Source organism: Peromyscus californicus, unplaced genomic scaffold (assembly GCF_007827085.1).
Source record: "Peromyscus californicus insignis strain IS unplaced genomic scaffold, ASM782708v3 Scaffold_19__1_contigs__length_69161282, whole genome shotgun sequence".
Classification (NCBI taxonomy): domain Eukaryota; kingdom Metazoa; phylum Chordata; class Mammalia; order Rodentia; family Cricetidae; genus Peromyscus; species Peromyscus californicus.
The window spans coordinates 63786266-63811711 of NW_026294491.1; the positions used below are offsets into that span (position 1 = coordinate 63786266).

The following is a 25446-nucleotide window of genomic DNA, read 5'->3' on the forward strand; positions in this document are numbered from 1 at the left end:
GGGATGGGGAGGGTGGGGTAAAGGCAAGCAGACTCTTGGAGCCAGCCAGTCTAGCCAATCGGTAAGTTCTGGGCGAAGTGAGAGACTGCCTCAAGAGATCAGGTGGAGAGCAGAGGGGGAAGACACTTGATGTCAACATCTGGCCTCCAGATGTACATGCATACATGCTCACTCACATGCACACACGTACTCATGAAGCAGCCTCTTTTTAGCCAATATGAACTGAACTTCATGGCTGTCTGGGTAATAATACAGGTCAAGTTGCTGTAACAGAGGATCAGAAGAGAGTGTTTGACATAAGAAGGAGTTCGTATCTCTCCAGAGACAGGCTGGGATCTAGTGACTGACTCAGGTGTATTCAACCGTATGACACGGTGACATCATGCTGCCATCTACAAAGTTGACACTGGAGGATTCGGCAATTTAGTAACAGAAAAGAGTATAAACATATTGAATAATGTGATTTTAAAGATTTTAAATTTCTGTGTGTGAGTGTGTGTGTGTGTGTGTGTGTGTGTGTGTGTGTGTGTGTGTGTTATGAGTGTTTTTCCTGCAGATATGTATATGTGCCATGTGTGCCCAATGCTGAAGAAGGCCAGAAGAAGGTGTTGGATCCCTTAAAACTGGGGTTACACACAGTGTGTGCTGCATGTGGGTGCTGAGAATGAATGGATGGCCAGAAAATATCCCATGAAGTGAGTTAATCCACTCACGTTTGCTCTGTCGTGAAATTGCTGTGTGACTGTAGGCGAGTCTCTTTACTTCTCTGGGCCACATTTTCACGTCTACAAAGAGCAGCAAGGTTACCAGCTGCAGGTGAGCCTTATTATGCTGATGCCCTCTGAATGGAAAGGAGCAGGAGAACTTAGAGAGCACCTCTTCCCTTCTTCACTGCTTTTCCAAGGCCCAACTAGGAACAGTCCACGATCTAAAGAGCAGCAACAATTTTCTCATTGAAATGCTTTTATTCAGCAAAGTGGATAATCTTGGGATATACATTGTGTTTTCTGTTCGTATTCATTAAAGCTGTTTTCATTTTGGATTCAACACGCGGGTTCTGAGTATTTGTTCGGAATTGGCACTGTGGGGGAAAAACAAAATAGTAAGATGGGGGGAGAAAGGAGAAAAGGAAGAGGAAATAAAGATTATGTCTCAGCTGGTCATCCGATGGCTGAGAGAATGGAGAAGGACAGCTCCGCCATCTGTTCTGTGTGTGACTGTGCCTTAGTGCCAGGAAATGGACATGGCCCTGCCTTCATGGACTTGATGGTTACTGTGGCTGCCAATTGGAAAAAGCAAAGGCATCCAGAGAAACACTGTTTCATCTCATGTCAGAAATGTCACCTGCGAGGGGAAACAGGTGGAACTTCCTAGAGACTTATGAAAGTGGAGAGACTTGGAAGCCATGTGTGAAACCACAGTGGACCTATGTATTTTTCATGTCTTTCTACCCAAAATCACTTTACAAATATTTATAAAGAGCATAGAAGTTGTACAGTGGACACTCACCATTTTGATTCATAATTAATAGCCTGCTCTATTTGTTTGATTACATAATCTTTCCCTCAGTCTAACCCTTATCTGTCTATTAATCCACTCCATTCTTACATACTAAATTTAGAGTTAGTTTGGATGGCGATGCATGCCAGCCCTAAGCACGCACTCCATGCCACTGGCACACGTCTACAGTGGTAGAACACATGTCCTTATCGAAGCACACCATCTTCCTGCTCCCTCTCAGTTGATTCCACACAAACTACAGGCAGTAAGTACTGTTCTGGTGTTTGGTACCACAAGGATGTGTCCATTCTAGAGTGGCACACAAGTGGAATCGCTCAGCACATCTGTCTTGGAGCAGGGCTGCTTCAGCTGAGCAGAGCAGCTTCGACTCTCATCCACACTACATCAGTGGTTTCTTCCTGTGCATTGTCGGGAGGTGCCTGTTGTCCGTGTATTACAATCTGTCATCCGTTCTGCCACTAAAAAATAATTTGGACTGTTTCCAGTTTGAGGTTATTAAGAAAAGCTCAATGCTGAGTGGTTTTGGACAAATCCTTTTGAGGCTTATGCATTTTCGTTTCTCTTGGGCAAGCACCTCAGGGAATTTTTGGGTCATAGGTTGATGCGTATTTGGTTCTATAAAAATCTCATAGGCTATTTTCCAAAAGTGGCTACAGCGTTCTCATTCCCATCATCCCTGGGAGAGGGTTCTAGTTGCTCTCAGCCCTCAGTAACATTTGGTGGTGTTGGCCTTCTTCGTTTTTAAAGGTTTATTTTTATTACTTTAATTTATGTGTGTGTGTGTGTGTGTGTGTGTGTGTGTGTGTGTGTGTGTGTGTGTGTGTGCATATGAGTGCAGTGCCCACAGAGGCCAGGGGAGGTTGCTGGGTCTCCGGGAGCTGGAGTTGCGGGCTGTTGTGAGTTACCTGATGGGCGTGTTGGGAACCAACCTCAGGTCCTCTGTAGGAACAGTATGTACTCCTAACTTCTGAGCAGTCTGCCCAGTCCCCTTTTAATTACTGAAGTGCTCTGTCACTATAATCACAATGGTTTTAGTTGCTTTCCCTGGGGGTAAACTGATCGATCACTTGCCCCATGTGCCCGTGGGTCATCTGTATTTTCTTCCTGAACTGTTAGCCTCTTTGCTTCTTGTCAAAAGTGGATTGGTTAGTCTTCTAATGGTTGGACTGTAGCCGTCAACTGCAGGCGGGCTACTTCAGGCATGTCTTCCTTTTCCTGTTGCTGTGACAGACACCCTGACGAAGACGACCGAAAGGAGAAGGGGGTTTAGTTCACAGTTCAGCCTACACTCCGTCACGGCAGGGAAGTCGAGGCAGCCGAAGCTTGGAGCAGCTGGCCATGTGGCACGGGTGAATGCCGGCTAGCTCCCTTTCTCCACCCACACAGTCCACGACCTCAGCAGGCAGATGGTGCCACGCAGCATGGGTGAGTCTTCCCACCTCAAGGCAAGAGAGATAATGTCCCCCAGGCATGCCCAGAGGCCCATCTCCCAGGTAATTCTAGATTCTGTCCAGTTGACAATCTTATTTATGGACCATCATGAGGTAGAGGGGGATTTCATTATTAAGAGACTGAAAAGGGGACAGTCCCCACCAGAGAATTTCTACACACCTGTCTCAGACATCATCCAAACAGAAAAAAACCTCACCTCTTGCCACCCTGTGAGCCTCGCACAGACCAGACTCCAGTCTGGAGTCTCATTGACCAGTCAGAACTGCCCTGATTAGCATGGTCCTCATTCACATGGCAGGGACCGCATAATTGAAAATGTCCTGCACAGCTTCTCACACTTACCTCCTTGGACTACACTACTCTCGTTTACACAATGAGCAGCACACTTGGGGAAACCACACTAAAAGTGGCTCCCCTGCCACCCCAGACCCTGTGGCCTCCCGGTCCTGCCCATGCTCTGGGTAATGCCCAGCCCACTCCCTGCTGCAGGCCTCCAAATAGAGCAGTCTTTCTGTTGTGTGCTTTCGGGGTGGCTCCTTCTCCACCGCCAGTCTCTTTCCTATCATAGTCTGTGGCGTGCGTGGTACAGCCTTTCTTTTGTCAGTATAAGCAGCAATCCTCTTATTCAGTGAGTTAAATCTCTGGTCCTGGGTCTGGCTGAAGGAACTCTAGATTTTACCTTTCCTGCATCTCTTGAGCCAGAAGCAGGGCAGGCTGTAAACTGGGCACCGGGTGACCTGTTCCAGAAACCCAGCTCAGCTATTGATTTATGTGTGATCGGGAACAAACCTTCAAGTTCTCATTTACTTATCTATAAAACACACATGCACACACCACCTCAGATTAACTGTGAATCCTCAAGGAGGCGAAGCCTCTGAGCACACTGCAGGACCTCAGCCTGGATCAACTCCTTTCTCTCTCTTCCTCTGGGACAAGAGACTGTCCTAATCCTAAATCGGCTTGCTGAGCTCTGACGGAGGCCCCAGATGCTGTGACAGTACAGAGTGGGGCCCACTCATCCACTCTGGGGCTTCTGCTTCCCTGAACTAGTGAGGCTTCCCAACTTCCTGTCCTGTAGCAAAGAGTTCCTGGAGCAGCACCCTGCCTGACTGGTGGGAGCCAGCCCAATGGGTCCTGGCTGGGCTTTTTCCTCTAACCCACGACCTGCTTGGAGCAGGCCTTCCCTTCCTCTCCTGCAAAACCAGGAGGCAGCACGAACGTTTTTCATGCTTTCTTTCTAGATTTATTTATTTATTATTATGAGTGTGTGTGTGTGTGTGTGTGTGTGTGTGTGTGTGTGTGTGTGTGCACCTCAGTATATGCACATGCACCCCACATGTGAAGGTACCTGCAGAGGCCAAGAGGGCATTGGATCCTCTGGAACTGGAGCTTTAGGCAATTGTGATCCACCTGATGTCTGGGCTGGGAACTGAACTGAGGTCCTCTGCAAGAGCAGATGCTCTTAACTGCTGGGCTGTCTCTTCAGCCTGCCTCCTGCCCTTCCCCCTTTTCTTCCTTTCTGTTTGACAGGGTCTCATGTAGCTCAGGCTAACCTCAAACATAGCCGAGGATAACCTTAAGCATTTGATCTTCCTGCTTCTCCCTCTGGAGTGCTGGGATCGTTGGTGCATATCAGCCCAGCCGGCTCCACGGAGGAATTTCTAAGATCTTTTCTGGCTCAAACATTCGGTCTTTGCAAGTGTCTGGGGCCCCTGATGAACACTGGACCACAGCAGGGAGAGCCAATTTCAAACAGAATCGACCATTAGATTGGCAGGAATTTCTGAAGCATTTTATGTGTTCTGATGTTTGGAGAGGTGCGTGCATGGGGTGTGGGCAGAGGCTCAAGGGATGGATTAGAGGAGGCATCACCACTCAGTCTCCATCAGACCTAGAGTTTTATAACAGGAATAACCTTGGTGGGGAAGGTACTAACATTCTTAAAGACAAAACGAAAACAAAGCCGCTGCATACCCATCCAGCCAGATACCTCTGGGCTCAATTTTTCATTAATCAGCTTCTTAGCGGGTATGTCAGCAATGAGTCTCTGAATTACCTGGTTCCTGGACTGTGGGGAAGGCAGTCTGGCTTCCCCTTGAGGCTTTTGTCTACTTAGAAAACATCTCTGCTGCTGGGAAGGTGTTTGGAAGTCAGTGAGCTGAAACCACACCCTTCCTTTAATTTGCCCATCCTAGGCCTCCAGAGAGGGATTTGTACTGACTGTCCCCAGCAGGGGAGGGTCCCTAGTAGAGGAAGATCCCCATCAGGGAGGGTCCCCATCAGGGAGGGTCCCCAGCAGGGGAGAGACTTCTCCGGTGTGGTCCTGAGACCTGTGGGCCCAGCCTGGGGAACTCCTTCCGCCCCAGCTAAGTGAGGCCAGTGTGTTGCAGGGGGTGGGGTGGGGTGGGGGTGGGGTGGGGTGGGGGCTGGTTCTGGGGTTCTGTGATTTTATGTCCAGCATCTTTGTGATTCAAACCATGAACTGAACAAGGCACAGAATGGCAAAAGTGAAAGCATGAAATTCCTAAGAATGAAAAGGAAAGCCAGGTACCCAGGAGGAATCTGCCTGACTCCATCCCTTGACGGCAGGAGCCATTATGCTGTATTGTTAAAAATAAGTTTCTATTTACTGTAAGAACTCAGTTGCTCTCTGGTCCTGGAACGAGACCTTCCTAGACCCGTGACCTTGACTTGTTTTTGAGACTATCCTTACCCTCCCTGTCCCCTCCCTAATCACATGGGGGTAACCACATGATGTTTTTTTGAGTTTTTTTTCTGTGTTTCCTTATTGCCCCATGTCTCTCTTCTGTAAAAGTACTTGTGATTTTACTGTTTAGAAGAGGCCCAAGAAATGGATTGGGGCTGCTTTCTTTAACCTGATTTAAGAGGCAGTCACTGGCCAACTTTTGGGTGCATCCCAATAAAAACCAGACTTGCTTCAAATTTGGCTCAAAATGTGGTAGTGGTCCTCTTGCCATTGGGATTAACACCTGCTCCAGAGTGGAAGAAGGTTAGAGAGAGACTCAGGAGTGGGTTCTCTGGGTTCGGGGAAGGACTCCATTCTCACAGACTTTTCTCTGGTGTCATAGGTGTCTGGCTTTTCTGTTTCTTGGAGTTGGTTTGCACCAGGGCAGACATGGGCGTCTAAATGCAGTAGCTGTGTCTCAGAGTTAACCTTCCTACAACTCATGGGCCCATATCTGGTCCCATCCTCCCACCTCAAGCCCAAGGCGGCAGTGACAGCTGCTCTTGTCCTTCCAAGGATGTTCATGGAGGGCTTGAGCATGCTACTTTGAGGTCTCAGTTTCTTCCTCTGTCAAGATGAGGAGGTGGTTGTTGGGGTCCACAGAAGTTTCCTAGTGAGATCTGAGCTTGTTTTACCCAGCAGGGCTGCATAAGGGAATGAATTGACCACGTGTGTGGTTACCAGGTGTTTGGATGGGTCTACACTTGGCTGTGCTGTGGGGTATGCTTTGATCTAGGAAGAGGGAGGTTGTTTGCTCCATCCCTTGGCATTCTTTAAAAGCCCTTTAGCAGAAACAGAAGGGGCTGGTAGGTTTTGACCTAGGCCCTCCTGTGTTTCTATCTGTCTCTCTCCTCTATATGTCTATCTAAATATTTCCCACTTCTTCTGATCAAGAGTACCCTGGGGAAAAAGTGGGGGGCCGGTCCCCCACAGGTGATGGCAGTGCTGACCCCAGAACACTGATGGAGGATCTCAACAGGACAGCAGCTGGAAGGACACAGGCTTCACACCTCGGACCCAGTCATGGCCATCCTTGCCACACTGTCCATCTCAGGAAACATAGGTGTGGGAGGCCACTCAGCTTTTGGCCACGTGGACACCAAGGGTGTGACTCTCAGTTCTCCTTCTTAGGGAATTCTCCTCTTCTGGATTTCCCCTCAGGTTTTATCCTCTAGCTAAAATTTCCCCCAATCTTTTCTCTCTGAAGCTCCTGGTCTCCATTTATATGTAAATTGGATGTCTAAGTTCCTGAGGCTGAGGAATTTGTTGAATCTGCCTTTTACATTTCCCTGGAGCTGGGAAGCCAAAGAATACAACAGAGGAGGCAAATTTTCTACCCAGGTTAGATTTTTCTCTTCCCAGACCTGACTACTCTCCCATCAGATGACTCTAGAATGAGAGGTCATGAATTTCCTATTCTAGGGTATCATTGGGATTGTCCCACTGTGACAGGGCAAGACATCTTGTATTCTTGCTGAGGCCCTTTCAGGTTTAACTAGAATCTGATCTTGTTGATGGAAAGCCAGGGGGAAATTACCCAACTTTAGTCTAGGAACTGGAGGTCAAGATGCCCCAACTAGCTTATTTTAGATTCTGTTAAACTGCCTTGCTGTGGGATGGTCTATATGTCAAATGTGTTGCTGATTAGTCAATAAATAAAACACTGATTGGCCATTGGCTAGGCAGGAAGTGTAGGCGGGACAAGGAGGAGAATAAAGCTGGGAAGTGGAAGGCTGAATCAGAGAGACACTGCCAGCCGCCATGATGACAAACAGCATGTGTAGATGCTGGTAAGCCACAAGCCATGTGGCAAGGTATAGATTTATGGAAATGGATTAATTTAAGCTGTAAGAACAGTTAGCAAGAAGCCTGCCATGGCCATACAGTTTGTAACCAATATAAGTCTCTGTGTTTACTTGGTCGGGTCTGAGCGGCTGTGGGACTGGCAGGTGAGAGAGATTTGCCCTGACTGTGGGCCAGGCAGGAAAACTCAAGCTACACTGCCTGCTCATGCAACCTCCCCCTCCAGCTAACCACTTAGCTACTGTTAAACCGCTTGCTTGCACAAAACCACCCTTGCAGCTGCCAAGTGAGATAACAAGATGTGGTTTTTGCCTTTAAAAGCCTCTTACTCTAAACACTCAGCACTCCACTTGAGTCCTAACTACCTGAATGTTGTCCCCGCCAGCTGAAATAAAGACTTTCAATTGGCTGTAAACTGTGTCTGAGAGGTCTTCTCAGGTGGGCTCCCTGTAACACCACAAGGGGCTCATTTAGCAGGGGTGCTGCCACATCCTAATGTCTCTGCAGGGCTGGCACTTCCTGGCCCCCCTTTTGTACCTTCAGCAGATACATAGAAGTAGGGGTGGGGGGTAAGGTCAAGGCCTTCCTTGACAAAGTCTTCCAGCTAAAAATCAGAGGTCTGCAGCTGGAGGGAGGAACTGATATGTAATTATCCTCCAGAGATGAGCTCTATGAGGAGAGGGGCCCTTGAGACCATAGGAGCCATGACTGGGACTTAAGAGGTGAAGAGACAACATAAGTGGAGCCCTAAAAGGAAAGGGGGACCCCTTTGAAACTTGGAGAGGAGGCAGGAGATAGCTCTGTAGTGGAGAGCACCTGTTGATCTCCCAGAAAACCCCAGTTCAGTGTTTAGCACCCACAATGGTGACTCACAACTGTGACTCCAGCATCAGGAGATCTGTTGGTCTTTTCCGGCTTCTGAGGGAACCTATACACAAGTAGTACATACACAGAGAGACACACAAGTGTTCAAACTGGCATGACCTATGTGACAAAGAGCATGGAGGAGCCAGGTGCCATACGTCAGGGGTTGTGAGGCCACAGCACAGAGTGGCTTTTAAGCTCTCTGTCCTGGAGAGAGATGCCATTGACAGGGGGTCATTGACAACTTAGAGCGACAAATGTCTTAAAGGGGCAGGGCCATGATCTAACAGAGGGGTGAGAGAGGAGTGACTCCCAGTAATTGGCAGCAATGAAAATACTGCGGAAGAGCTTGTCAGATGCCGGACCCATTAGCTGTGCTTTTTATTCCCACTCGTTTAGTTGCTAGGAGTCTTGGGAGAGGAGGGCAGAGAGAGAGGCATCCAGATTAGTGTGTGAGGGGCTGGGAAGATGGCCTGATGAGTAAAGAGTTTGCTGTGCAAGTGTGAAGAGCTGAATTTGGACTCCATGTCATGTCATGTCACGTGGCTGCATAGGCCTGCCATCCTAGTGCCTCCTTGGTGAGATAGGAGGCAGAAGTAGGAGAATCTCCTGAAACTAGCCTGGCATATGTACTTAGTGATGGACAGTAAGAGACCCTGACTCAAACGAGATGGACGGTGAGGAAAAACTACACCAAGGTTGTCCTGTGTTTTTCACCATGACAAACATCATGACCAAAAGCAGCTTGAGGAGGAAAGGGTTTATTTCAGCTTACAGTCCTTCATGCAGGGAAGTCAGGGCAGGGATTCAAGGCAGGGGCCTGGAGGCAGGAGCTGATACAGAGACCATGGAAGAGTGCTGCTTCCTGGATTGCTCACCAAGGCTTAAGGCTGGCACAACCTGCCTTCTTCTACACCAGGACCACCTACTCAGGGTGGCACTGCCCATAGTGAGTTGGGTCCTCCCACATCAACATTAGTCAAGAAAATGGGCCATGGGTCAATCTAGTGGGGGCATTTTCTCAATTGAGAATTGTTCTTCCAAAATGACTCTAGGTTGTGTCAAGTCGATGTAAAATCCAGCCAACATACTGATCTCCACACACTTACCATGGCATGCATACACACACACACACACACACACACACACACACACACACACACACACACAGAGTTTAGGAAGATTAGCATATGAAATAAATCCATGACAGAGAAAAATGCTGGGAGTGCCTCCCCACTGTTAGGATTCTGCCACTCTCCAGCTGCATGACCACACATGCGCAGTTCAGTAGTTAAGAAAGGGGTCTCATGTCTTACGTCATCCATGTGCTGCATGATTACATACTGCATGCAGTATGGTCATGCAATTTGTGCATGCGTGGCATAGCTTCATAAGCCCACATGCGCATGTGCAGGGAAATCCTTAAAAAGCCAGACACAGACTTCTCCCTCTCTTCTGTTCTCTCCTCCTCGCCCCTCTCTCCCTTCTCACGTGTCTCTTCCATGCTCTCTTCTGGGTTTTGTCTTGCCTCATGACCATTCTTGCACGGTAACAGCCCTGCTCATTTAAAACCAACACCCACCAATGACTACACGTTCCTGTGCAGTGAAAGTGAGTGCTATACACATGTCGCTCTGCTAGAAATGGCTGTCACTGAGCTACTGGCCTTTCCCCACTCCCTGGCCTACTTCCTCACCTGGAATTTTTCTCTCCCTTAGTAACAGATCTCTTTTGAATCACCATCCTTGGGTCTTTGGTTCAAATCCTTGTTCTAGGACACAGGAGCCTAGGAAGCCCAGTGTTATGACCAGATGGCAGGGTCCCCCAAAGACCACCAAGGAGTCCAAATCAGCATGCAAAAGCAAAGAGCAAGCTCAGGCTTGGACCCTCCATGTGTCCGAGACAGCAAGCTCAGGCTTGGACCCTCCATGTGTCCGAGACAACAGTACCATTGGAGAGCCCCAAGCCCAGGCAGGGATTTTATCACAGTAGAGTTTGGAGGTGAGAGGAATTCCAGGCTCAGGACCTTGGACCCTGATTGACTGACATTTGTCTAGGGGTATCTTGGTAAAAGAGAAGTGGTATGTGCTGGGCTAAAGGACACCTGGTGCTATCTTATAATGGTTGTAACATTAAATATTTCCTCTGGAATGCTGATTGACCCATTCCTGGGTGGTGCCAGTTTATGACTTTTCCTGGGGACCAGGTGGTACCTGCCAGTAAGCCTGCCATGGAAGCTGTGTCTGGGCCCCTAAGTCTGTCATGGCAGCTGTGTGGTCAAGCTGTTTTGGGACTCCCCACACCCAGCAGGTGCCCCCTGGGCCCTGACCAGTCCTAGAACAAGAAGCAGAGAGTATTACAAAGCCCACTCTTCAGGTCAGGGAGGTTCATGGATTTGCCTGCAGAATGCTCTCTGTTTGTGGTAGAGGTGGGTAAGTTTTCAAATGAATAAGACAGCAACCACAGGGACCATCCAGACTCTTTTGGATGCAGTTCACTGTGTCTTAGAGATTGGAGGAGCCCGTTGGGCCCATTCAGGAATTCAGGGCCATGGCACAGTGTTGACTGCCCTGGAGATGGGCAGAGCTGGTGATGTCTCTATCTTCCAGGAAGGAGCTGGGCTTCCTGGACCTTCCCAGTGAATCTTCTTGTGGAGATACCAATTTTATTCAAGTCACAGAGGGGTGAGGGCCCAAGGATCTTTGGAGTATTGTTGTGGAATAATGACACTGTGAAGATGTCATTCTTATTGGTTTAATACAAAGCTGAATGGCCAATAGCTAGGCGGGATTTTCAGGCATGCAGGATGCTGGGAAGAATAAAGGAGGAGTTGCCAGCCAGCTGCAGAGGAAGCAGCATGGGCAGTACAGAGTAAAGTTAATAAAGCCACGAGACAAAAAGTAGATTGATAAAAATGGGTTAATTTGAGTTGTAAGAGCTAGTTAGTAACAAGCCTAAGCTATCAGCCTAGCTTTGATAATTAATAATAAGTCTCCATGTGGCTATTTGGGAGCTGGCAGGCAGGACAGAAAAGCCCATCTACAGGGTTTGCTGATGGCTTGTCCTATTTCATCAGCTAGCCAAAATAAGTCAGTGCCAAATCTGTCTGCTGAGCAGTCTTCAGACACACAGATCTACTTCAAACACGGTGTCTCGTCCCTGTCAGTGGATCTGTACTGTCTCCTGTAACAGCCTGCACTCCCTCAAGGTCAGGGACCTTGATTCAGCTGAAACCTGATCCTTGGCCTCTCTTAGAAAAGAAGTTGGGGTCCAGTCAATATGAAGCAGAGTTGAAGTTTATTAAAAGGCAGTTTTAACAGATTTTAAGCACAAGGGTTAAGAGAAAGAGAGTCTGTGGGAGAAAGGAGACTCTCCAAGGTCATGGGTGTGGGCTTCTCAAAGAACAGTTGCTGTTAGGTGACCTCGTGGTTCTGAAATTTCCATGTTGGAGCGGGTGCCTGTGTGTCAAGGCACCTGCTTGGAAGTCAGTGGATGACTCCCAGGAGTCAGTTCTCTCTTTCCATCATGTGGGGTCAGGGATCTAACTCGGGTCCTCGGGTTTGGCAGCAAGAGCTTTGCCCGATGTTGCTCCTTTCAGTGATGGAGATTATAACACGGCTCTGGAGCTGTCTTGGATAGGATTTGCACCTGGAAAGATAAAACCAGGAGCCACTAGTCCTATGCAGATCAGGAGATGAAGTCATATCCTTTTACTGTAAATGGTGCTTCTGGTGAGATTCCTAGAAAGTTGCTGGTTATGGCTGAGAAGGGAGAAAGGCCGTAAGCAAATGCCCTTAATTGTGCTGGATTCTCAGCTGGTGCTGAGAGGTCTCCAGTGAGGGTTCAAGAGAGACACTGAGGTGCACTGTTAGAGGGTACGGGATTTATTAAAAGAGTTATTGATGCCATGGACAGACAGACAGACAATGATATGTGGGCTCGGAGGAAAGTTTAGGCCCTGGTACCAGAGACAGACAGCATGATGGGTCCTCTGAAAAGAAGAGTCAGGGCCCATGTGGCGGAAGTGGGGGTCTCATGTCTTTCTGAGGATGGGGAAGGCATCACAGAGAGCCCAGGTAGGGGAGGAGTGAGGATAAGGATGAGCTGCCCCCCCCCCCCCATATAAACCTACTCCTGTGTTGGTGAAGGATCCTGGCTCTGGGAAGTCTGTCTGCTAAGGGCTCACAGTGTCCACTAGGGGCTCACAGTGTCCGCTAAGGGCTCACAGTGTCTGCTAGGGGCTCACAGTGTCCGCTAAGGGCTCACAGTGTCCGCTAGGGGCTCACAGTGTCCACTAAGGGCTCACAGTGTCTGCTAAGGGCTCACAGTGTCTGCTAGGGGCTCACAGTGTCTCCTCAGGACGCAGTCTATGTCTGCAAAGGGGGAAGGGCTTCTGCAGCTCTGTGGCCTGAGCAGCAGCTGGAATCTAACATTACATTCTCACGGGCAAGGGGCTTCACCCAGACTCTGGTGTGCCAGGGCTCTCTTCTTCCTGTGTCCACATAATTCCTCTGTGGTTCTCTTCTGATTCCCTTCTGGGTTCTTAAACCTATGATATGGACAGGTTTTGAGTTTATGGCTGCCCAGGGAAGTTCGGGGTCACATGGCTGGGGACTGGAGGCCTCCGTCAGGAGTCTGGGTGGCACCCATGGAGTTTCTGGATTCTTGTGCCTCTTTCCAACAAATCATACATGATAGTTACAGGGAAGGGGACAGTTCACTAAAGGAGAGATGCAGAGGAGCCTGGAGATGTACCGGGTCTAGCTCCAAGAGAGTGGGCAAGAGGAAGAGGGGGATGAGGCTGCGTGACCTGCTGCATGCTGTTTACTTAGCTCCTGCCTCTCGAAAATTAATGTAATGTGAGCTTCACTGAGCATGCTTTCTCGGCTGAATGAAGTCCAGGTGGGCTAAAGGCTTCCAGTCTCCCCTGATGGCACCTGTCCCGTGTTAAGCCACGGAATCCCCTCTATCCACTTTCCTGTCTCACCCCCACCTCTGTTTCAAAAGTGCTCTATAGTCTGTAGTTGCCCAGCCTGTGGTGGGAGCCTGGCATGGTATTAGATGCCTGAGAGTGTTAACTCTGTTAATGTTGCCAAAAAGTAAATGGCAAGAGACGGGGACAGACGGGACATTAGGGGCTCAGAGGCTGACCCACACGAGGCTGTGTGGAGGGGTTCGTGGACGGAGAGAGAATGGGCCCCACTCCTGAGCCTTGGTAGATGTTAATACTGAGGAAGGCAAGCTTAGGAATATCTTAGCAACCTAGAACTCCCCTTGGCTTGGGCTGTGCACGTGCACCTAGCAACCTAGTACTCTCACCTGCGTGGAGCTGCATCCCTTGCACCCCACTTTACACAGTGGGATTATTCTCTCCTCCCCTGGCAACTCTTGATGACCTCCCATTTGCAGTCACGTTTCATTCAAACACAGTTCATGACGCAGCTGAGTATGGGAGACAAGGGGCTGGTTGGGCTGGAACTAGTTTTGAGTGTATGTGCAGCATGGCAAACTGTGTCTTGGAAATGAACTTTTAGGGGGAAATTCCTAATTTACCATTGTCAATGTTTAAAACACAACTGTTACCCCAAAGGAGATAAGAGATAGTTTATTCTGGAGGGAGTGACCATGGCCAGGGAATAGGTTCAGGCTTCCACTGTGGTAACTGTTTCATAGTAACAGAAAGTAGAAAGTTGTAAATCAAGACACTTTTCAAAAACCCTGGTGGAAATATTGAGTAGGCGATTACAGCAGACCTTGGCTATAGGCCTCGGAGTCTACCTGGTGGCGTTATTAGTCTTTTGCTTGGTGAAAACTAGGGTTTTATCAAGTTAAAAAACAAACAAACAAACAAACAACAACAACAACAAACCATTATGCATGTAAAGTCTCAAGGTTGATGCCTCTTTGCTGTTACCTGGCAGCTACTCTAGGGCTCTCCTGTGTCCACCTCCTGAGGCTGGAATCACAGGCGGGCTGCCGTCTACCCAGCATTTGCGTGGGTTTCTGGAGATCTGAACTCTAGTCCTCACATCTGCTTCAAAAGCTCCGCAACCCCCGACTATCTCCCCAGTCCCTGCTCTGACTCTTCATGAAATTATGTGGCTCCGTATGCCTGGTAGACCAGAGTTGAGTTCACGAAGGTCATCTTGGAGAAGTTTACGTGTTAATTCCCGGCAGTCGCCACAGAGGTGGGGAAGCTGAGGTGGGTGTGGTCTCGTGACCACGGTCCCTGTGCTCTCCTCATGGGAGGCCCCAGTGTGCAGATGTGCCTCATTCTGGAAGATACAGCGATCCTCACTGTGCCACCTCTTGCTCTCTCATTCTCTCCCGCCCTCCTGCTTTCCTAGCACTGGCCTTGTCCAGTCTGCTGGCCACGTTCAGTCTGCTTTTTGCTCTGTGCTCTGGACTCTTCCAGATGCCTCTAGATATGTCTTCTCTGTTTCACCTACGATGAAACCCTTCCCCTAACCAGACCGTGGAGCAGTCATGCTGGCGGTTTCTTTACTGCGCCCCCTCGCATACGATAAGCAGCCAGTGTGTCCGTCGCCTTGGCAATGTGCCACAGAACCGAGCACACTACCAGGCCTCACTCCACTTATCCTGCACTTAATTATTTAAATCTACTCCATTAGTGGTTCTATATTTAATTTTTTAGAAAAACATTGAATGAATTATTAGCCTGTTAATAAATAATAAAGTGTAACAGCTGTTAATGAGCATTCAAAATGGATAATTTACTGCATTCCGTGACACAATACCAATATTTACCCATGAAGGGGAAAAGTTGTACCTGCAAGAAACTTCCCACCTTTGACCCATTCTCATTTCTGAGCAAGCATGAACCGTTAGTCTCTGACGCGGAGGTAACAAGAGGCGATGGGGGAGAGTTTCCCTGTGTGCTGTGGCCACATCCTGCTGTTCTTTTCTGCTCCTGTGCCTGTCCTTGCTCAGGTTTCCTTGTCCCTCCCTCTCTATGTGGGGGGAATGGAGAGCAGTCCCTGGCTGTGGCCACTGGACAAGCAGTGTCATAAGGTATTTGGGAAACTTCAACTGTCAAGTCAACACAGTCACCTGAGGGTGGAGACACAGTGAGGGATTGCCCACGTCAGACTGGCCTGTTGGGATGTCTTCGGAGCTTGTCTCAATTGTTGATGGATGCCGGAGGGCCCAGGACACTCTGGGCAGCTCTATTCCCTAGGCAGGTGGGCCTGGATTTTGTAAGAAAGCTAGGTAAGCATGAGTCAGCCAGAGAGCAGCATTCCTCTGTGTTTCTGCTTCAAGATCGTGCTTGAATTCCTGACCTTACTTCCCTCAATGATGGACTGTGAGCTGAAGCAAACGCTTTCCTTCTCTAAGCCTCTTTGGTCAGAATGTTTTATCACATCAACAGAATGAAACTGGAACAGAAGGCCAAGGGTAAATCCTTGTGGGCTAGCCTGGAGTATACTGCAGAGCAGACACAAGAGAGACCCTGCCTCAGTAAGGTGGGAGGTGAGAACCATCTCCCCAAAGTTTTCCTCTGACCTCCACATGTGCCCAAACCCCACCACCATAAAATAAATAAATAGGAATAAATAAGAAAATAAGTAACAGCGAGTTCTTCCTACCTCTCCCTTCTCTCTCTGTGTCTGGAGACATTGTTAATGGGGCCTCATGTAAAAGGCAAGGGAGAGCTGCACACTGAATAAGGAGGCAGCCGTGAAAACACTGTCACTTTTACTAGAAAGGGAGTATAAAAGGCACAAATAAAAATACCTTATTGTGTGATTTGAACATTAAATTTCATGGCCATGCCCCGCATGCTTTGTTACACAGACTGATATCTGCTGAGAGTGAGGCTCTGGCCGTCCCCACCTGTGTGTGATTTCTAAGAGCTTCTAGAACAACACGCAAACAGCTACACATGTCCATCTCGCTGTGCATGGCATGTGCTGCGGTGTGTGCTGTGTACACTGTGTGTACGTTTGGATGGAGACATGCATGTCCTAACTCAGTTTATCAGCCACTTAGCTGCCACTAATTAACATGTCTGCTGTGTTAGGTGTGAGTCTAAGAGGCCTGGGAAACGAAGGCATTCTAAAGCAGCACTGTGTCTCAGTCTTACTTTCCTGCTATTGAAACAATGGTCATTTCCCTAGGAATCTCACTGAGAGAAGGAAAGGCTGCCAGCCAGAGGGTGAGCTTGTCTCCCCGAAGGGGACTTCGCACAGTTCTAACAACATGTCAGAGCACTTTACAGGGTGAGACCGAAGCCCAGAGGATGATGGGCCAATGGTGGGCGGGACCACACTTTGACCAGTTCTGCTTAGATGTGCACATCCTTGCCCTTTACTTAAACTTTGATCTCACTTTAGAACCCTGAAGACAGACTTGAAGGGTTCGTTAGATATTTGTCCCCCTTCCCAATGTGGCCACATTGAATAAATCCTTTTTTGCTTTCCACTTTACTTTGCTCTTTTAACTGGCTTATTGTGACCAGCCCTGACATGGGACGCGGGTTGTGACTCCAAGTTTAATAACATGAGGATGTGCCCTGCAGGCGAAGTCTCTGTCTTCAGGAGAGAGCAAGAATATCTTCCAGCCAGCAAGCTCACGCTCATCAGGGAGAGGCCAAGGCGGGGGAGCAGATAGAGATTGTTGGGGTCTATACTACAGTAGGGTGAGCAGGAAGGCCTCCCTGAGGGGGCACACTGAAGTGGGTGTCTGAGAGGGATGAGGGGATGAAGGTCAAGGTTCATGGGTAGCTGATGGAGTAGTGATCTAGGAGTCAGGGAGAGTATGGCTCCTACTAAGCTGGGGACACCGGAATCTGCTGGAGCATCCAGGATGCTAAGTACACTTGTGTGCAGAAAAGTGGAGGACAAGGACTCATGTGTGCCCAATAACACCTCCCCAAACCAGAGGCCACAGAAACAGAATGTCAGCATGGAAGGGACTTCACAGATGCATTAGTCACTTTTCATATTCCTATGATAAGAATACCCGACAAGATGCTACTTACCAGCCAGTGAGGCGGCTTAGCTTTAGACTTCCTGGTTTAGGGGACACAGTCCATCATGGTGGAGCGTCAGTGGCAGGAACATGAGATGACTGGTCACATGACATCTGCGATCAGGAAGCAGAGAAATGAACGCTGGTGCTTAGCTCACTTTCTCCTTTTTGTTCAGTAGTCCAGGACCCCAGCCCATGAGATGGCTCCACCCACATTTAGTGTCTTTTCCACTTCAGTTAACCCAATCTAGAACTCCATGTGTCCAGAGGCTCATCTTTTCCATGATTCTAGATTCTGTCAAGCCACAACTGATGTCAGAGTCAAAGAGACAGTCAGTGAAGCCCTCTCATTTTCAGGGTGAGAGGCAGAATTTATTTTAGCTTAAATATCTTATTGCAAGCCTGCACTCTGGCCTTCCCACACCTCTCATTACCCATCCCCATTCCTTCATCACACTTCTCAGCCTGACTCATCCTCCCGGCCTTTCCTGACCCCTTTCCCCTCACCTCTGGCTTGAGACCCTGCTTCATCACTGTCACCTGCACGCTGAGGAGGGAGGCCTCAAGTCTCATGGAGAAGGAGATGGAGGAGCTGCTGTCCCACTGGAAAGGGACAGGGATGGGAAGTCTGAGGACAGTGGAGCAGCTTGGCCAGCTTTGCTGGAAGACACGATGTGGGGCACTGCCTGATGCTGGAGGGTCTCAGGCGCAAAGAGGGAGTGGACTATCTCACCTCTCCCTTCTCCCTGGGGTCTCAGCACCTTCTCCATTTAGGGACCAATTGTACCTGTTTGTACTGGTTGTTTTGTATGATAGGAAATCCAACTATGGAGCAGGCTAGTGACCTATTTAGATTAGTACTTGATTTTCTCTCACATGAAGATGTTGACAATCCATTCAAGAGGCTCTCTAGGTCCTCTCATGACCATAGGTTCTCTCACGACCATAGGTTTCCACGTCCATTGGCCCTCCCTCTGTAGGTCCTGCCCATGTTCATAGGTCCTCCCTATGTCTATAGGTGCTGCCCATGTCCATAGGTCCTCCTCATGTCCATAGGTCCTGCTCATGTCCATAGGTCCTGCTCATGTCCATAGGTCCTCCTCATGTCCATAGGTCCTGCTCATGTCCATAGGTCCTCCTCATGTCCATAGGTCCTCCTCATGTCCATAGGTCCTCCTCATGTCCATAGGTCCTCCTCATGTCCATAGGTCCTGCTCATGTCCATAGGTCCTCCTCATGTCCATAGGTTCTCCCTATGTCCATAGGTCCTGCTCATGTCCATAGGTCCTCCTCATGTCCATAGGTCCTCCCCATGTTCATAGGTCCTCCTCATGTCCATAATCCTCCTCATGTCCATAGGTTCTCCCTATGTCCATAGGTCCTCCTCATGTCCATAGGTCCTGCTCATGTCCATAGGTCCTGCTCATGTCCATAGGTCCTGCCCATGTCCTAGTCTCTGTCCATTTTTCTGTCCCTCAAGGTTACCACATGGCCTGGGATGGCTGCTCTCCCTCCCTGCGTCTAAACCTGACAGTCCAGACAGAGAGTAGAATGAACTGGGGAAGAGTAGAGTGCCCATTATTTGAGAGACTTCCTTTGAGATCTCTTTATCAGGGTCGCCCAGTGAGTCCCTTTTGTATTCTTTCTCAGCCCCTGCCCCCTACAAGGAAGACTGAGAAGTATTCATTTGCCTCTTTGTGGAGTTGGCAGATTTGCCTCTAAATAAAAAAAATGCCTCTGCTAGATCAGACACTGGACATGTGGTGCTAAGTCTCTGTCCCATATACAAAGACACAGACCACTTCCATTTGTCCCAGGCCCACTGGCTCTTGTGGAAGATGACAGAGAATGGGACACTCCTTGAAGTCATGGAGATGATTGCCTGAAAGAAACAGATTTCTGTTCACAGGCTTCTAATTTCTAGTTGGCATTTCTCTGAGAGTTGGAGTGGGTACCAGGCATGAAGAATGTAGACCAAGGTGGGGTCATTTTAAGGCAGTCTGCCCTGCACAATCTCCATGACATCTGTACATGAGTGCTCTGCTTCCTGAGCATGTTGTCCTGGCTCCTCTTTATATAATGAGGATGCTAATGTGTTGCATAAAGCTGCAGGGAAGAGGATGGAGGATACTAACATAAAATGCATAGTAAAATCCTTGGCGTGCGTGGGCTAGCAGATTGAGTAGTGGTTTATTATTGTTCTATAGAAGTAAGCATTTGTGCACATGTGCCCTATGAACACGTGTGTGCATGCATGTGTGCGTTTGCTTATAGCTAGGTGGCAGGCGAGGCAGGAGAGACTCTGGTAGGCTGCGTGTTCATATGGGGCTTTCATTCTCCATGGCCAGTGCCCTGTTCTATCACAGGACAGAGGAGGACAATGATGGGCAGGGCAGGGCAGTGACAGGTCCAGCTGTCACAGAATTGAGCTTCCATGGGAGGTGCTTTAACACTGAAAATTCCATGGTCCAATTTGGAGGGCAACAGGCAGAGAGAGAGAGGGGCGGGGGGGGGGGGGGACTGGGTTGCCAAGCAACAAGCCATTAACAGAAAATTAGTCGCTCATCTCCGAATGTCCTGTCCCATTTTCATTCCACCTCCCTTCTCCTCCTGCCAAACAGAAACACATACAGAGCCGTGGCTGAGGCTGCCAGGAAGCGTCTAGTGAGAGGAGTCACATGAAGGACATGCACCAGCTTGAGCAGGTAGCCAGGGGTAACTCCCTTCTGCGTCCCCATCCTTCCTGATTGCCTCCCATTGCCCACTAGTTTTCAGACAGACCTTTATCTTGAATCTCAGTAGTTCTTAGTCTGTGCTCACTTGTGTTCCTTGTCTCCTAGTCATGCACACTGGAGCATCTGGAGGGATACGTTTTCCCTCCAGCTGAGAGTTCCCTGAAAATGATGGTGACCACCCTTGAGAATGGTCTATCAAATCATACAGACCTCTCAAATCCCAGCTCCGCATGCCCTCTGGGGGGAGAGAGAAAGAGAGAGAGAGAGAGAGAGAGAGAGAGAGAGAGAGAGAGAGAGAGAGAGAGAGAGAAAGCGTGTGCACGCGCACAAGAGCGAGTGTGTGTAAGTGCATATGGAGGCCAAGGTCAACCTCAGAGGTCTCCCTCAATCACTCTCCACTTTGTGTTTTTGAGACAGGGTCTTCCACCGAACTTGAAGTCAGCTGATCTGGCTAGGTCAAGACTGGCCAGGAGGCCCCCAGGAACTTCTTGTCTCTCCAGCGTTAAAGTCCTAGGACACTTGGATGTGGACAAGGGTTTGTTAATTTGTTCGTTTTTTGACATGGGGACTGAGGATCCGAACTCAGGTCTTCATGCTTGCAAAGTACGCGCTGTACTGACTGACATCCCAATCTCCCTGGAACCCAATCCTGTTTTCTGTCTGGGCTTTCATGCTTCTGGAACAGACAGGGCTGTGTCTATTGGGGTGTGTATCATTTCCAACCCACTGGGAGGAACGGAGGGTGGAACAGACCTGGACTGGAGGCTCAGGCCTCAGGATCATTTTTTAAACCTTGGACCCACAGAAAAAGATGGCATGGGAGCCCTATTAGGTCACTTCATGTCTTTTTGGGGTGTCCCCTTTTCTAGATGTGTCTCATCTTGGTAGAGTGATACTTGGGGTCCTTAGAGATATGAACATGTCTGGGGAGAAAGCTGTCTCCCCGGGGTCACAATTCCTTGCCTGAGACAGACTTCCAGAAAGTTGACTTCAAATTCTGTGGACATTTTTAGACCATCCTCTGATGGGGAAATGTCTTTCTGTATGCTGTAAAAATATGTTGCTCTGATTAGTTGATAAATAAAGCTGTTCGGCCAATGGTGAATAAGGCAGAATAAGGTTGTGTGGGACATTCTAAAGAGAGAAAGAGGAAGGAAGAAGACAGAGCAGGGGAGATGCTGCTAGCCACCACCAGAAGAAGCAAGATGTAAAGGTACCAGTAAGTCATGAGCCCCATGACAAAATATAGATTTATAAAAATGGGTTAATTTAAGATATAAGAACTAGATAACAAGAAGCCTGCCATGGCCATAGTTTAAAAATAATATTATCCTGTATGTGTTTATTTGGGTTTGAGCGCTGCAGGACCAGCGGGTGAGAGAGATTTGTCCTGATCGTGGGCCAGGTGGAACACAGGAAAACTTTCAGCTACAATCCTCCCCTCCATGTGTCCACTGCCTGGGAATTGTACTCTCTAGTACAGTTGCCAGTCTAGACAGTTGTGGTGCTAGGCTGGCTCATCTGAGATCCCCCTCTATGAAGGTGACCATGGTCAGGGAAAGAAGCATGTATGTGCCAAGTGCCCAGTGGGATGCTGGGAAGAGTTTTAGAGACCCAGGATATGAGCAATTCACTGTATAATGGGTTGGGAGGAGTATCTGGGAGTGGGTGACATTGCAACTGGGCTTTGGAGTAGGAATAGAAGTTTGCCAGAGAGAAATGTTGGGGAAGGCATGGAGGAGAGGGCATTCTAAGAAGAAGTAGCAGCCTGGACGTGGGGGCTGAGTACTCAAAACCAAACCAAATGCACCCCTGTACGGAGGTTAACCTCTGAAGATCACAAGGCCAGGGGCAGAGCTTTGCCCCTGACCAGCTGGACATCTTTAGACAAGTTATTTCCCTTCTCTGTGCCTTTACTTTCTCACCTGGGAAGTGGCAGCTTGGGTAATCATGGAGCTGTCCTCCAGACCAACAGTCCATGGTGTTGTGTTCATGGAGCAGTCATTAGATGAAGGGGAGTCGAGGCTTGTATGTGGGTTTGTCACAGGGAGGCTGGAGAAGAGCTGGGACGGCCATCTGGAAGGCTCCTCCACACTCCTCTTCCCCCAGGACCTCATCAGTGTTGTCTGAGACTCACTGGGCAGCCCAGACCTCTCCATGCATTACCGTGACATTTAGAGAAAATTGTTCATTTCCAAAGATTTAAGTGCACTTAAAGCTAATGTGGGTGGCTTTTTAACAGGGACCGGTGGCTATCCTGGAGCAGAGGAATGGCTGGGAATAACCCTGGAGACCAACAGGTAGTTTGGAGGCCTGAGTGTTTACTGCTGTGGACAAGGGATGCTGCCTGCATCTTCCTGTCCCACAAATGCATCCTTCCTGTTTCTGGGCAAGCTCAGGAAGATAGGATCCAGTCCTTTGATGGACAAACAACAAGAAGCATGCCAGGCTCTTGGGGAACACCCTAAAAGAAAGAACATGGAGGTGGCTTCGAAGGTGACAGGCCTGGTTTTGAGACATAGAGCCTGAGGAATGCTCAGAGCTGACTTGGGGACCTCTGGGTCAGCTGTCTGTGACCTGGCCACATGGTGGTTTGCAAAGCCCATTGACCTCCCAGCTTCACATAGCCATGACTTTCAATGTCCTTCAAGGTACCCAGGAAGACAACAGTTTCAAAGTAACAGGAACAGACAGTGGACAGTGACCCCCTGCCCCATCCCCGAGGGTGGTCACTGCCTCCTGGTCCAAGGCTTTGAATCTTCAAAGCCTTTTCTTTAATGAAAAGAAATGTAATTTATTTGTCAAATCCAAAGTGATGGTGCAGTCTGCTCAGCACAGCTCCCTCGCCTGGGGCAGAGCTGCCTGGGCATAGCTTGCGCATGCCTAATTAGGTTTATATGTACGGAGTGTGTGAGACTGTGTTTATACCAGGCCTTGCGAGTGCATGTGTGCTCCCTTGTCAGCCAAGTCTGTTTGCAGCATGCACACACACACATATGTGTTATATGCTTGGCCTACATCTATATGCCCGCATGTGTGCACTCTGCTGGGTGATCCTAGGTGAAGTGCATGGATGGAGCATCCTCAAGACGCAGGGCTGGCATGGGCAGACGTGATGCGCAGAGAGCCAGGGGAAGCATCTTTTACAGTGGAGGCTAGGCCTTAGGCATGGAGTCAGCAAAATCGCATGCCTGCCAGGATCTCACCTTGCCAGTGTCTCTGGGGGCATCAAGACACCGTGCTCTCTCTGCCCTTAATCTGTGCTCAAGATCTCACTTCAGAGCCTCCCCGCCCTTCAGCCCTTCTACTGTTCCTAGGATGATTCTTCTGAGCAGCAGCTGCCAGGCTGACTGGCTAGCTAGGCAGAGGAGAGGAAGAAGACGTGGATGTGGGGCGCCTTGGGCACTCTGGGCAGGGAGGGGCAAAGGAAACAACAGCCTACCCATTAGCTCTCTTAGGGAATAGAGGGACAAAGAGTGGCAGCCAGTGCCCCTGGCACACAACCCCAACATCTGGTTGCCCCCAACTGACGTAAATGCTGCATCTGGAAATCCGTTCTGGATGAGGACCTGGGGACGAAGAGCGCAGGATGAAGGGGAGCTTAAACATCAGGGCAGGTCTCACTCCCCAGAGGAACCTACATTCCCATTCCACAAGACTCTTGGGAAATACATATTGCAGGCTGGGAAGCTTGGGCTGTGGAAGGATGGGAGCCGAGCCATTGAGACCACAGGCTGATAAGCCTGGAAGAATGTGTTGCATAGAACAGGGGAAGGGTGCGGAATCCAGAAAGGAAGCTACCCAGAGAGGATGGTCATCTGCGAGAGTTGCTGTTGGAGGCAGGTGAGAATGGGTCAGTGACTGTGCTTGCCCAGCAGGCCTGGAGACCTGAGTCCCATCTGTGGAGCTCAGGTAGATGCGAAGGAGTGAGCCAACTCCACAGCGTTGTCCTCTGACCTCCACATGTGACCCTGTGGCATGCACCTCCTGCCCGTTGTGAGAACTTTTTTAAAGCATCAGATATGGTAACACATGCCTGTAAGCCCAGCCTTAGAGAAGTGGAGGCATGAGGATTACACGTTTGAGGTCTGCCTGAGTGACAAAGCAAAACCTTGTTTCAAAATAAGGTAATAAAAGTAAAATACAATAACCCCCAAGCTAGAGTGGGCGAGGCCTAGGCGTGTCCAGTCTCCGGAAGCTTCTCCCGGCTCTATGCATCGTCCTTTCTTTCTCGGGGCTGCTTGGTTCTCTCCAGCCCAGCTAGCCAGCTCTCCCGTGGCTCCAGAGGTCTGAGCTGGACTCCGACCCCTCCCCCCCCACACCCCCTCCGTCTGACTCCTGTCTCTCCCTGTGATCGCAGTGGAACCTTTCGAAGCTCCCTCCCCCAGGCTAGGCAGCTGCTAAGTGCCTCCCACTGGCTTGCGTAGCTTCCCTTTCTGGGGAGCCCAGCATTGAGCTTCTACGGATTGTTAAAAAACAGCCTGTAATTAATATTCTGGGCTGGTGGTTGCAGGTACCTTAGGACTCCCGGAGCTGGAGATCCCCTGGCTGCCCCTCCCATTCTTTCTCCCAGCCTACCTTTCGGCATCTGTCTGCTCTCTTCCCGTTATCTCCTGTTCATCCTTCAGGATCTCAGACTCCGAGTCTCCTGGCTGCTCCTCCAGGCTGCAGCTCCCTCTGAGGCCTTCATTGTTCCGTGTTTTTGTGTTGCCTGTCTCTCCTCTGGAGTCAGCCTGCCTCTTTCTATCCAAGTACTCTGATCTTCCCTTCAGTGACTCCTCTGGTTGTCTGTCTCCCTTACCCTCTGTCAGCCTGTCTCCCTCCTCTCTCTCACTGTACTTCACCCCACCCCTCCCTGCTGATGGGGAATGTGCAAATAAATGAAAAAGGCCAAACCCGTGTGCCTAGCTGTATAAAGGAACCCTACAACCCCAGGAGCCTGGCTGCGGGGACTGTGTGGAACAAAAGATCTCTAATTACTGCTCTCCAGTGCTAAGCCTTTGCTCTAATATGAAAAGAGGGGTGGGAGAGGGGCAGGGAGAGAAAGGATGGGGGGTGGAGGGTGGGAGAGAGGGATGGAGGGAGGGAGGGAGGGAGGGAGGGAGGGAGGGAGGGAGGGAAGGAGGGAGGCAGAGATATCTAGGTAAGAGAGGCACAGGACCTCTGGAACCTGGTGCTGGAGGTACATAGGCTGTGACTGGTGCTAAGGACACTGGACATTTTCTCATCCACGGATTGCTCATTTTACTCCAGGATCTGAATTGCTTGTCCAGCTGGCTCTCTCTGTAGGCCAGCTCCAAATGAGAGCCTCCTTGCCCCAAGGCAAAAGCCCAG

At 49.4% G+C, this 25446-nt stretch overlaps 1 long non-coding RNA gene across 2 annotated transcripts; it reads right to left on the reverse strand.

Moving 5' to 3' along the window:
• Nucleotides 1-643: 643 nt before the first annotated feature.
• Nucleotides 644-25088, reverse strand: LOC128115041 (uncharacterized). 2 transcript variants are annotated; one of them, XR_008219962.1, is made up of 3 exons: nt 24691-25088; nt 17388-17491; nt 644-1081 (listed from the first exon to the last, which is right to left on the reverse strand). It is a non-coding gene; the product is annotated as an uncharacterized LOC128115041 (long non-coding RNA). The 2 variants fall into 2 exon arrangements; XR_008219961.1 differs by lacking the exon at nt 644-1081 and adding an exon at nt 11667-12034 and having other exon boundaries at nt 24691-25082.
• Between the last annotated feature and the right edge of the window lie 358 nt (nt 25089-25446).